Source organism: Neomonachus schauinslandi, chromosome 2 (genome assembly GCF_002201575.2).
Source record: "Neomonachus schauinslandi chromosome 2, ASM220157v2, whole genome shotgun sequence".
Lineage (NCBI taxonomy): Eukaryota > Metazoa > Chordata > Mammalia > Carnivora > Phocidae > Neomonachus > Neomonachus schauinslandi.
The window spans coordinates 85,962,707-85,974,904 of NC_058404.1; positions in this window are offsets into that span (position 1 = coordinate 85,962,707).

Genomic DNA, 12,198 nt, shown 5'->3' on the forward strand with positions numbered 1-12,198 from the left:
TAAATGTGGGATTTAAAGCAACAGCGAGATCTAAGCCTGAGTCAACGAAACTGGGAGGACCAGAAACTGGAATCCTTTCCCTAGCCCTGTTCCTACTTCGCCATCTGACCTTGGGAACATTACTTAAGCTTTTAATTGTTTAATATTCCCATGCGTGAAGTAGGAGAGATGATAACCCCTCCTTCCTTCACCACAAAATGGTGAGTGGATTCATTATATGATCCAGAAAAGAAGTTTTAAGAGAGCCACGGGCAGAGCTGGCCCTAAGGTACCACAGCCCTGTCTCTTCCCTACTCTCTCAAACTCAGGGAGATACTGGGGAAGGGCTAGTATCCTAAAGGCCCCTCCGGCTCAGCCACATGCATAACCTGAGCTGCCAACCCAGAACCCACCCCACGGTCAAAGCCTATTGGGGCCACTTCAGGCCTTGGCTTGTCTCTCTGACTTTGAGCATGATGGGGAGAAGCGGGCAGTGCTTTTTCATGATTCTTTCTTATCCCATGGCCACCGTGATCAAATGTTTCAAGCCCAATAGAGTGGCGCATGCCCAACAAATAAAAGGTGCCTATGGAGAAAGGAGGCAGGATGTTTAAAATCAAAGGGCATAGGTCGCATTCCCTGTCCCCTCCTGGATAATCTCTCTCACCCCCCCTTCCTTCATAAGCCCTTCCAAGAGGTCTGTAGTCTGCCCACATTTCCTTCCATTGGGAGCTCCTTAAGAACTGTGTCCTAGCTTTGTTATTCCTTTGCACATTCTAGGTATTTGATACATGTTTGTTGAAGGAAAGATAAAAGAAGAGTGAATGGATTCGTTCTTCCCCTTTGCGAGAGCACCTGACACACATTTTACCCTACTTTTACCTACTTCTTGCAGCTAACAATGGGTTGCCTGCATTATCCCCACTGTGGACTGCCCTGGGCCAGTGCTTCTTGAGATGTAGGATTTTATCATGATGGGGGGCCCTAGTTGTGGCTCAGGCAACCTTCTTTTACATAGGCGAGGGAAGCTCAGAGAGAAGAAATGATCTGGATCTATGCTCTGTCTAGAAACATCATTGTCAATATGTCAAGCGATTGGATGCTAATCAGTGTATCAAAAGACCTAGCAAACTTCAGAAGGGAAGAATGGATTTGGGATATAAATAACACCTGGACATCGTCTTTAAGCAATGAAGGCACACTCACACAATGCAGCACTCACCCCCATGTTGATACAACCCCAACTAATTCAGCCGCAATCAGAGCGAGCAAAAGATAAAGCTTTTGAAAATAGGGATGATGTAGTTCGGCTGCCACAGGCCTGCCTGAGTCCTTTCCAGGGTTACAGACTGCCCCTCTCAAAGCTCCAGAAGAGAGGGAATGTGCCCTCAATGTCTCTTAATGTATACCGAATACAATCAAAACTTTTATAGCCATTCTTGATCTACTGCTTACTTTTTCTCATCAATTTATGAGGGAGGCCTTGGGTTTTGTCCATCTTAGAGGTGAAAAAGCTGGGGCTTGGAGAGGAGTCACAATCGGGAGGAATTCAAAGTTTACGACTGAGTCCCCAGTCACAATCAGGGGCCAGTCACAATCAGGAGGTGGGCCAGTCACAATCAGGAGGAATTCAAAGTTTACGACTGAGTCCCCCCCCAGCAGGGTGGGCCTGGACAGAACTGTAATTCTAATCCCCTTCCTCTGCTCCTACTTGCCCAGCTTGCTTGCAGAGATCTCCTGAGCCTCATGCCTGCCCTAAAACCTGGGTCTGGGGTTACCCTCTCTGGCCTGGCACCAAGGCCTCTTCACAACCAGCTACCTTTTTCTGTCCTAGGCCTCCCACTTGACCTCCCCTCCCAAACACAATTTGCTTTACCTGCATTGATCTCATTTGCGCAAAGAAAAGGGTTCCTATTCCAGACCCATGAATGGCAGACCAGAAAGGGGGACGGGTGGCCAGAAGGAGCGCCTCCTTCTCTGCTAGCAAAGTGAGGCCATATTCAACTCACACCACTTACTCTGCTAAAGTGGGATGCAGATCCACTGTTCTCCCGTGGAAAGATAATGTGCAGAAGGCCTCAAGCAAGTGATAGAAAAAGGTCCCCCACAAGTCCTCAAAACATAATTCTTGCATGATAATAGCCTGACCGTTTGTACATGGTCTGCCAGAGATCAGGAATTCCACATCTCACCGCAAGCTATGAGGTATTAGTACCCCCATGTGACAGATGAGAAAGCCAGGGCTTGGAGACATTAGCAACTGGCCCGCTGGTGATAGAGCTTGAATCTGAACCCAGCTCTGCTTGACTTCAACGCCCACGTTCTTAACTCGCCCATTCTTGCACAGTCACCCTATCTCTGAGAAGGCTGACTCGTCCCAAGCTGCACTGGTACCAGACAGTATCTTACTGTAGGGAGCTGATAATGCCCCACGGTACGGTAGCCTCTCCCTCCTCTTCCTCGTCCCAAACTCTCACCTCTGCGGGAAGATGATTTCCTGCCACTTTTCTCTCTGGACTGCGCCTCCTTCCTTTAATCTCTCTACCTTTCATGGGTGGCTTCTGATGGAAGGGTGTTGATGGCTCTTTATAACTAACCTTTCGGTTCTTCGGGGAAAAAAACCCAAGTTTATACTTTAAAATGTGGAAGCATGATTCAGTGAAGTGGAAAATTATGTCAGAACAAAGAACAAAAAAGCCAGAACGCTTAGAGGGAGACATACCAAACCTGGACAGCCCATGGCAAAGCTATTTTACAGTTGAAAGCCTCTCCGGAACCACTGCAGGCAGTGAGAGCATCTTCGTGCTCTCCTTGCAAACACCACCAGTATTAAAGCCCTAGCGCCATCCGGGGAAAAAAGTTGGAAGGGCGGAAGCAGCCCTTAACGGGGGCATCAGTCAACTACTTGACACCTGACCAAACTTGGTACTCAGTCAGCCTCTCTGGGCCTCAGCTCCCCATCTGCCAGGGACTTCCAGATGTGGGTGCCAGCTTGACTGGGACCAAATCACCTAGAGAGCCTTTCAAAAGTTCAACTCCACCCTGCAACTCTGATTGAAGATCCCGCAGCTGAAGGCTAAGAATCAATATGTTTTAAAAGTTCCCTGGGTAATCCTTACCTGCAGCCAGTTTGGGAAACCATTGAACTAGGTGATATCTAAGATAGCTTCCAGATAACTCTGGGGGCAGCCTGGTAGTGACAATTTGCAACATGCTCTGGACAAAGTCGTGCTGGAAAGAATGCCTCCCTCTTTAAACAGCAGATGCCTTGCTTTCAAGTGTATTGACAAACAGAACCAACTTAAGAGTTTCTGTTTTTATACCTCAACATTCTTGGGAGTGCCTGAGTGGCTCAGTCGTTAAGCGTCTGCCTTCGGCTCAGGTCATGGTCCCAGGGTCCTGGGATGGAGCCCCGCCTCGGGCTCCCTGCTCGGCAGGAAGCCTGCTTCTCCCTCTCCCACTCCCCCTGCTTGTGTTCCCTCTCTCCGTCTCTCTGTCAAAATAAATAAATAAATCTTTAAAAAAAAAGAAAACATTCTTGCTGAGCAAAGTCTCTGTGACGATAACATCTTGCAGGGAAGAGATTTTAGAGAGCAAAATGTAAGACACCAGTTATTTTGGAGAATGTTTGAGAGAGACAACTATCGCTCTTCGGAGTTGCATTGTGTCCCCCACAGAAAAAATAAAAAGGATATGTTGAAGTCCGAATTTCAGTACCTCAGAACGTGTCCTCATTTGGAAATAGGATCTGTGCAGAGGTAATCAAGTTAAAATGAGGTCACTAGTGTGGGGCCTAATCCAGTATGCCTGGGTTTTATTAAAAAGGGGAAATGCAGACACAGAGACAGACACACTTGAAGATGCCACGTGAGGGGAGTGATGCATCTACCAGCCAAGGAACACCAAAGATGGCGGACAAACACCAGACACCCGGATGAGGTGAGGAAGGACTCCCTTGCATGCTGCAGAGGGACTACAGGCCCTGCTCACACACTGGTTTTGGACTTCCAGCTTCTAGGATTGTGAGACAATACATTTCTGTTTTTTTATGCTGCTGAGTTTGTGGTGCTCTGGGGACACAGACACAATTACCAGCCTGGAATTTAAAATAACAAAAACAATGGCCACCATTGGTCCCAGGTTTTACATGCGTGATCTCATCTAACCCTATCCATAACCCAATGAACTGGGTTTATCATCCTCGCTTTCATTTTACTGTCATCCCCATTTTAGAAAAGAGGCAGACCTGGCTAAGTCAAATTAAGAAATTTCCTAAAGATCAGACAGCTCAAAAGGGCTGGGACTTGGATTTGGTCTAGGGCTATCCGACCCCAAAGCCCTCCGTGTTATGTTGCTGTTGACACTACAGAGGAGGCTCCACCGGAAGAACCACATCTAGAAGAGAGAACTAAGCGATTCCTAGAAAACCGCTGAGGCCAGCATTTACGGCCTCGTCTCATTATTTTGCTTAAAGTAAAAATGCAGATCGGATAGAAAAGGTAAATACCAAAACACAATACTAAGTAAAATGTAAAATGGTTTTAAATTAAGTCATCTGAGATTGTCCAGACCCTGCTTCTAGCTCTTAGTATAAATTAATCAATAACTGAGTCTGCATATTTTATAAATATGATTAAAAACAGTCATGTAAGAAGTACAACTGTTTCCATTTTACAGCCAATGAAACTGAGCACTTCAGAGCAAGAAGGGACTTGCCCGGAGGACGCGGCTGCACTGCATCCAGAACCAGAGCCTGGGCAGTGGAACCTCCTCACTCTTAGTCCAGAATGGTCTGCCTCTGTCAGAAGCAAACATGTGTGTGATGTGTTCCACATATATAATGTGATCTTTTTTTTTTCCAATGAGATTTTTTTTCCCCTTGAATTTGCCCAGTTGGGTATATAAACTCTTAGGGCTATAGATGAAAGAGTCAAATGCCTCTAATATTTAAGAAATTAATTTGGGGGGCGCCAGAGTGGCTCAGTCAGTTAAGCGTCTGTGCTTTTGGTTCAGCTCATGATCTTGGGGTCCTGGGATGGAGCCCCATGTGGGGTGGGGAGCCTGCTTCTCCCTCCCCCTCTGCCCCTCTCCCCTGCTCATGCTCTCTCTCTCTCAAATGAATAAATAAAATCTTTTTTAAAAAAAGATATTAATTTGGTTGCCCACATATTTAAATTACACATTACATAAGAAATATTACTATTTTCAATCTCATATTTCATAAGACAATTTTATTCGAATCCTTCACAAACATCTTCAACATCAGTGGCTTCATCATCACGAGAGCCCTTTTTGGAATCACCTTACACAGTTTTCCAGAGCACATTCTTCTCCTGCCTAAGCAATTAAAATTCCATGTAGGACATGTAGTTGGAAATGTTACCTTCTTTTGTATTTACCCTCTGTATTTAGATTCATCAGTGCTACAAGTTTAACTATTTACCACTATTGCTTTTTAAATGACCTTTAAGAATTCATTTACAATGATACACAGCACTGCAATCGTGAGGTCCTCTTCCAAGGAATAATAACTGACCAACCATGTGTTAAATTTCTTTGCCTCCTTCTTTCTCAATTCTACCAGGAGATCCTCTCTACAAGCCTCCAAAATGAGGGTTGACTGGAGTTGTTTCAGGTTAATGGGTCTTTCCCAACCAGCATACTTTCTTATTCAAAATAACATGAGAAATTTTAGAACACCCTTATAAGGAAAAACCTCCCCCTCCCTGCCCCCCGCCGCCCCCTCTTTGGGAGGCCTAAATTTTAGGTGTTAAAAGCTTTGGCCTCAAGGTAGTGGCGGAAAGATCAGCTACAAGGGGGAAAATGCCTGAAGTTCCTGAAGTTACCTAGTGGGAATTTCAATGATTTTCAAAGATGAAACCAAAACTGAACCAATGATTTTTTAAGTTGTATTATCATGTTTATACTTAGATAACTCAAGCCAAAATTCCCGGAGAAAGCTCCTGAGTCACTGATCATTACATACTCGGATCTCGGTTTTATGGAAGAATTCTCACATGTTGAGTCTAGCCACTCAAATTCCATGGGTGGAAGCGTTGGCGTCGGCCCGCTCATGCCCTCTGTTGCATGCGGACCTGCAGGAATGTTCCTTCGGACAGGCTCAGACCTGCCTATGCCCGAGCCGTCCTGACAGACGGCGCAGCTCTTGCGCAGTGCACAGCCTTGGCCCCTCAGCCGAGTGGGGCCGGGGCAGCCGGGCGTGTGCTTTGCTCTCCGAAACTTCCACACCCCTGGCCCTCGCCTCATCCTCCTTTGTGGGAAGCTGCTTTTCCTCAAGCACTCCTATTCAAGATAAACATTTAAATTGTACTTCGCATTCATTTTCCTCATTTTGTGTCCTAGAATTTCAACATGTTTTTTTCTACTGAGCATTGTGGGTTAAATAGGCTTTTGTGGGCTAGTCTGGGAACATTGTTTCCAGTGAAAAATGCATTCTGTGTTGGAAACAAACAACATACAGAGAGAAATGTTGGGAACACGACCTCTTTGTAGAGTGGGGACTGCCTGTCCAGCCTTATGTATCAGAGTTAAAGCATACAAGCATTCTTTTTTCAAATCTGGGCAGCCTTTTTTTTTTTTTTTTAAGTCTCTATCTGGGATAGAAAGCTATGAATCTGGCCCCATGTGGGGGGACCCTGAGAAACAGACCGTTTTGATTCTATCATTCTTTTTTCTAACTGGGAGAGAGGTGTGGAAACAAAGTGATTTGATTGCCTTCTTCTCCTTTAGGAAAATGTCAGCCTTTTTTAAGGGGAAGGTGGTGGGAGGTGGTGGTTAAATTGTTCATTCAGTTGACAACGATCATCTACTTAATTAATGAAAGCATCCAACAAGCATCTATGGAGCACCTATGATATGTCAGACATTGCTGCAGCTGTTCCAGTGAAACCTCTGACAAAATGAGCAAGGGTTACGGGGACACTGACACCAGGTAACAGACTAAAACAAATAAACAAAAACATGTAAAGTAGTGACACATGCTTTGATGAAATTTAAGCGGGGCGGGGGTAAGTATTGAACAGGAGAAGTGTGCTTGGGGAGCTACTTTTGGTTGGATGGTCAGGGAAGACCTCCCTGGGAAGGGACTTTTACACTGAGACCAAAACCCAGCTATGAACAGATACAGGGAAGAGAATTCCAGGCAAAAGGAACAGGGAGTGCAAAGGCCCTGAGGTTGGCCAGAACTTGATTTTATTCCATGAACGAAAGGGTCAGTGTGGCTGGAGTGTAGAAACTGAGAAGGAGGGAGGGTAATGTGAGAATTGGTTGCAGAGGTGGTGAGAAATCAAATCCTGTAGGGCCTTGCAGCCAGGCTGAGCTGGTTAGATCAGGTCCTGAGTACAAGGGCAGCACCAGAAAGATTTAAGCAGGGCAACAGCTTATGTGATCTGACTTGAAAGGCCACGCTCCTCCTCCATGAGAAGGTAAGAGTAGAACCAGAAACTTTCACTAAGACGAAGACAGTTGGGATGGTGGTGGCCATCAGCTACTGGGCACTTACCCTGTGCCTGGAACTCTTTAAAGTGCTTTTACCTGCAATACATTGAGTAATCCTCACAACTGCTCTCACCAATGGAAATTATTAGAATTTCCATATTATACACAGGAAAAATAAAACCTAGAAAAGTAAAGAAACTTGCCTCTGGCTAGTAGGATTAAAAAAAAAAAAAAACTCCTTTTCTAATTATATAGGTTAATAATAGTTATTATTAAAAAACTTCCTTAAATGACAAAAAGAAAAAATTAAATCACTTGAGATCACATCACTCTGACTTAACCACTGTTAACATTTTAGTTCATGTATTTAGAGATGCTGTGCTGTGAAATACATTATCTACTATTTTCAAAAGCATATGACTGCATACTTGTATGTGACATAATTCTTAGATTACAGGGCTTTTACATTTTTATTATTAATTTTAGAAATACTGTCTACAAATCCATCTTGAATGAAAGTATGAAAAAAGAAGTCGAATCGTAATACATAGTAAATGATGGTTTAAAATTATAGAGTAAGATTGGATTTTTTTAATATGATGAAGTTCTCCGAAAAGCCTATTTCTGTCCTTTTCTGTGCCGAGAGTTCAAAAATCATCTGTCAGACACAAATTGCTCCCAAGATGGCCATACCCAGCCACCTGCCCCGGTGGGCTTGTTTGGGTCGGGTCAATGGCAGAGGACGCCTCCGCAATAGGCTTGCGCTCATCTCCCTCACGGCCACACATCCAGCACCGGGCCTGGCACTTGAGGCCTGACGCAGCAGCAGCAGACCCAGTTTCTGCCCTCCCCTTCAGCCTCTATAGCCAGAAAAACTGAACTAATTGGGCCCGAGTAGTATGTCATCTTAAAAAAATGAGAGTCCGGGCGCCTGGGTAGCTCAGTCGGTTAAGCGGCTGCCTTCGGATCAGGTCATGATCTCAGGGTCCTGAGACCAAGCCCCGCATTGGGCTCCCTGCTCACCGGGGAGTCTGCTTTCCCCTCTCCTTATGCCCCTTCCCCCACTCATGCACACTCTCTCTCTCTCTCTCAAATAAATAAATAAAATCTTCAAAAAAATAGTGAGAGTCCTCTCAAATAAGAGAGGGTCACTTGAGACTGCTCCGTAAGAGCGTACTTCCAGAGATAAATTCCTCTGCCATCCGAGGTTAGGCATGTATATGCCCACCATACATCCAGCTTGCTGACACCGTGCAATCTGATGTGAAGCCTCTCCCTGAACTTTTCCTCTACTCCGCCTTCCTCTAGAATTGTTTCTCCCCCACTGTCCAGTTATTTTCCTTTCCCTTCTGTGCATTTTCATGGTGTGGACAGTCATGGTTCCAATCCCGCTATCACTAGTTATGTGACCTCAGACACGTTATTTAGACTCTGACCCTCAGGTTTCCTAATCTTTATTCGGAGATAATCCTTGGCAAGATCATTTTCAGGATAAAATGAAATCATCAGGATCAAGCTCCTGGGACACAGGAGACTGTCTCTACATGCTGTTCCCTTCTCAATTCTCACCTGCCCTCTCACCCACCCTTCAAAGGATCTCATACTCTGCACTGAGATGTGTGGCATGGTTGAAGGACCCATGGGCCTTGGTTTCAGCCCCAACTGGACACGTTTTTGTTGTGGGATCCTGGGCAAGGCTTTGAACCATCATAGTCTTGGAGATTACTCTTAGATACAAATGAGGTCATAGAAACCGAATTACTTTTTATTCAAGATAAAGCTCTCCAAAAATTAGGAGAGAATGGTAATAAGAGAAATGGCCCTTGGATGAAAATGAACCTATAAATAAGATAAATCCACTGTATAATCCAAAAACTTGCAATAAGCATTTTCAGACCATTTTGAAATAGGGAAGTTAACTGCAAAATACCCAAATCTTATACAGGATTGGCGGAAGGGAAAAGAAAAAATGGACTTGCCCCTCTCTCTTACCTTATATACAACTGAGAATGAACCTAGCCTGCTTCAAGTCACCACCTTTGGCCCCATGGAATGGGTAGAGAATCACAGGGGGAAGCCAGTCCAGAGAGGGAGAGCCCAAGCTATGTGGAGGAGGTGCCCCACCTTCCCAGCTGAACAGTAACGAGGCTGCCTGTTCTGATGGAGAGCCCTTGCTCAGCCCAGGCTTAAGGCACTGACCAGATGCCAGGTTGGGAAGAGATGCTCAGTGCTTACACAAGATGCGCCCCCACACCCAGGCCGCTCAGCTAGGATTGTTCTCTGTGGAGACAGAGCAAGGCCTGCCACAGGGCCCTTCTCCATCTTCCTCTATCTTGAGCATGGGGACTTTGGAGCTGAGCTCTTTAAATTTGGCTGAAAGACATTCCAAAATGTTGGCCACAGCCTCTTTTCATAGGAATTGAGCTATGGACTCAGCAAGCAGGAGCAATAGGACCTTAAATGACCTGAAAGGCCACTCTACATTAAAAAAGACTGGTGCCCAGCAAAGTACGTTCGGAAAAGGGATGGTTGAGCATGAATCTCCTCTGGGGATGCGCTGTTTATGGGTCAAAAGTGTCTTTTCGAGGCCAGGGATCCCAAAGATGTCATCCACTTGTCCTGGTTTCTGACTTGAGTTAACAGGGCCATGTGAATATTTTCATTTCTAGATAATGAGTTCAAAGCCGGCATCCTGTTTGGACAATGAGGAGCCCACTTTGCTCTCCATCTACGTTCTAGTGGATGGCAGCTGCACCCTCAAGGTGAAATTTCACAGTCTAAGTCATCATAGCAAAAGGCCAAACCTCTCAACCTCCCCAACAGAGGAGAGGAACTATCCTTTGGCTGGATACCCAAGAAAACATGGATGACTCTATCACAGCCCAGAATATATGATCTTAATAAGCCTGATCTCTTTATCCAAGGTGCACGGTAACCTAAGGAAGGTTAGGCTGCTGTTGGTGGCCTATGTAGCAAAAATACGCTCCTTCTCTAAGACCTCAGAAAGTTAGATGGGCAAAATCGGCATACACGAGGGATTTGACTAGAATTCAGAGGGAGTAAACCAAGACAGTGACTAAATTTGTGACTGAGGAATTTGGCGATACCCCAAATCCCCATCAAAGTGACTTGACTGTGATATCGGGAAGGTAGAAATAGAATGTGATTATGACTTTAAAAGTGTAAATCTGCCTAGTTGGCTGTATAGGATGCTGTGTGCAGAAACTGGTTTGAAGAGGCTAAAGCATGCAGAAAAGAAGCCCAAAGTCTCAGAGGCTGGCAGGGCCATCTAAGCAGGGATGAGTGGGGCGGGTGGGGAGCCTCATAATTTCAGGAGTATTTCTCTTGGGGACCACACAACTAATCTCATTTATTCTAACTTTAGGCTAACTAAGCAAACATTTGGATGGAATTTGTCTTCTCAAGTATATTTATCTACAAAGGAAGACTGTGCTTGCCATGACAACATGAATTTTCTGGTCTGTTGGTCATCATTTGGGTATATACATCAGTCTCTGAGGTCTGATTAATGTGAATCCACTTAAGGAAGGACAAGATCAGGGCCTCGATGAATGTGGTGTCATTTGTGGTAAATAAGTCAGCTGGAAATACCCTTTTATTCACTCAGTATACAGTACTGTCAATAGAGTACACAACATACCCCCACCCCTGGCCATGGTAGCATTTGCATATGAATGATGGCAGGACCTAAAAGTCTTAATTATAGCCAAGTAAAATAATTTTTAAAGCAATAAAATCAAATAATACTTAGGAAAAGACATTTGGTTTTGATGGTAGTTATGTTTTTCAAATTTCGGCATCCTACTGATTTTTCTGAAGTAATTTCTAAAGCAGGTGCCTCTTTGAAAATTGTTTCCCACTTTCTTTCTTTTTTTTTTTTCAAATTACGTCACTCGGCAGCTTCACTAGACCCAAGCCCGACAAGGATTTTCATATCCCACTACGAAAGGACCAAAAGAACCAGGCACACCGGGGAGGAAGAATATTTGCCCAGAGTGCACCCAAATAGGGAGATCTGGGCTGCCTCTTCCCTTCCCCCATGTCTCAAAAGATCTAAATTTAGTTTACTGGATATACTGCAATGACATTAACATGTTGCAAGAACAAGAATCAAGCAAAAGAGAAAAAAAAGAAGCTTAATGTGATGCAAGGTATTTTAATACCATAGCAACTATGATGTCTTCTCTATTATTCAATTCACTTCCTCAGGTCAGGTTATTCTGCCCTCTCCTGCACTTCCTGTTGCCGTAATCAAATCAGGTCACCCGGAATTCGGGAGTCCTCTTCATGACTGCAGTCATGTCTATTTCCAGCAGGATGAATTTTTCGCCATCTCTTCCTTTGCTCCCCGGACCTTTATTTGGTGCCCTTGATGCTCCTGGTTGCTCTTTGCTGTGCACCACATGCTGTAAATGCTTCCCTTTCATGCACATCTCCTCCCCCACACCCTTCTCCTTGCTGCTCCTCTCCCTGCCCCTCCCTCCAGAGCTTCTGCAGTTGTCACTAACACAGCCACTTGATTAGTGACTCAGTAATTCAGGATCCAAGCACCTTGATTCTCCTGAAAGGCCCAGGTCTCTCTTCCTAGACTAAGATAAAGGTCTCTCTCTCACCCCCAGATCTCGGTGCTGTTAAGTTGAGATGACTTGGGTCTTGAATATTCAGTCTGTGAGAGTTGCCCTGGCTGCTTCCCCTCTCCCTTTTCTATGCATGTCCCTGGGGCTCTTCATGCTCTATTTA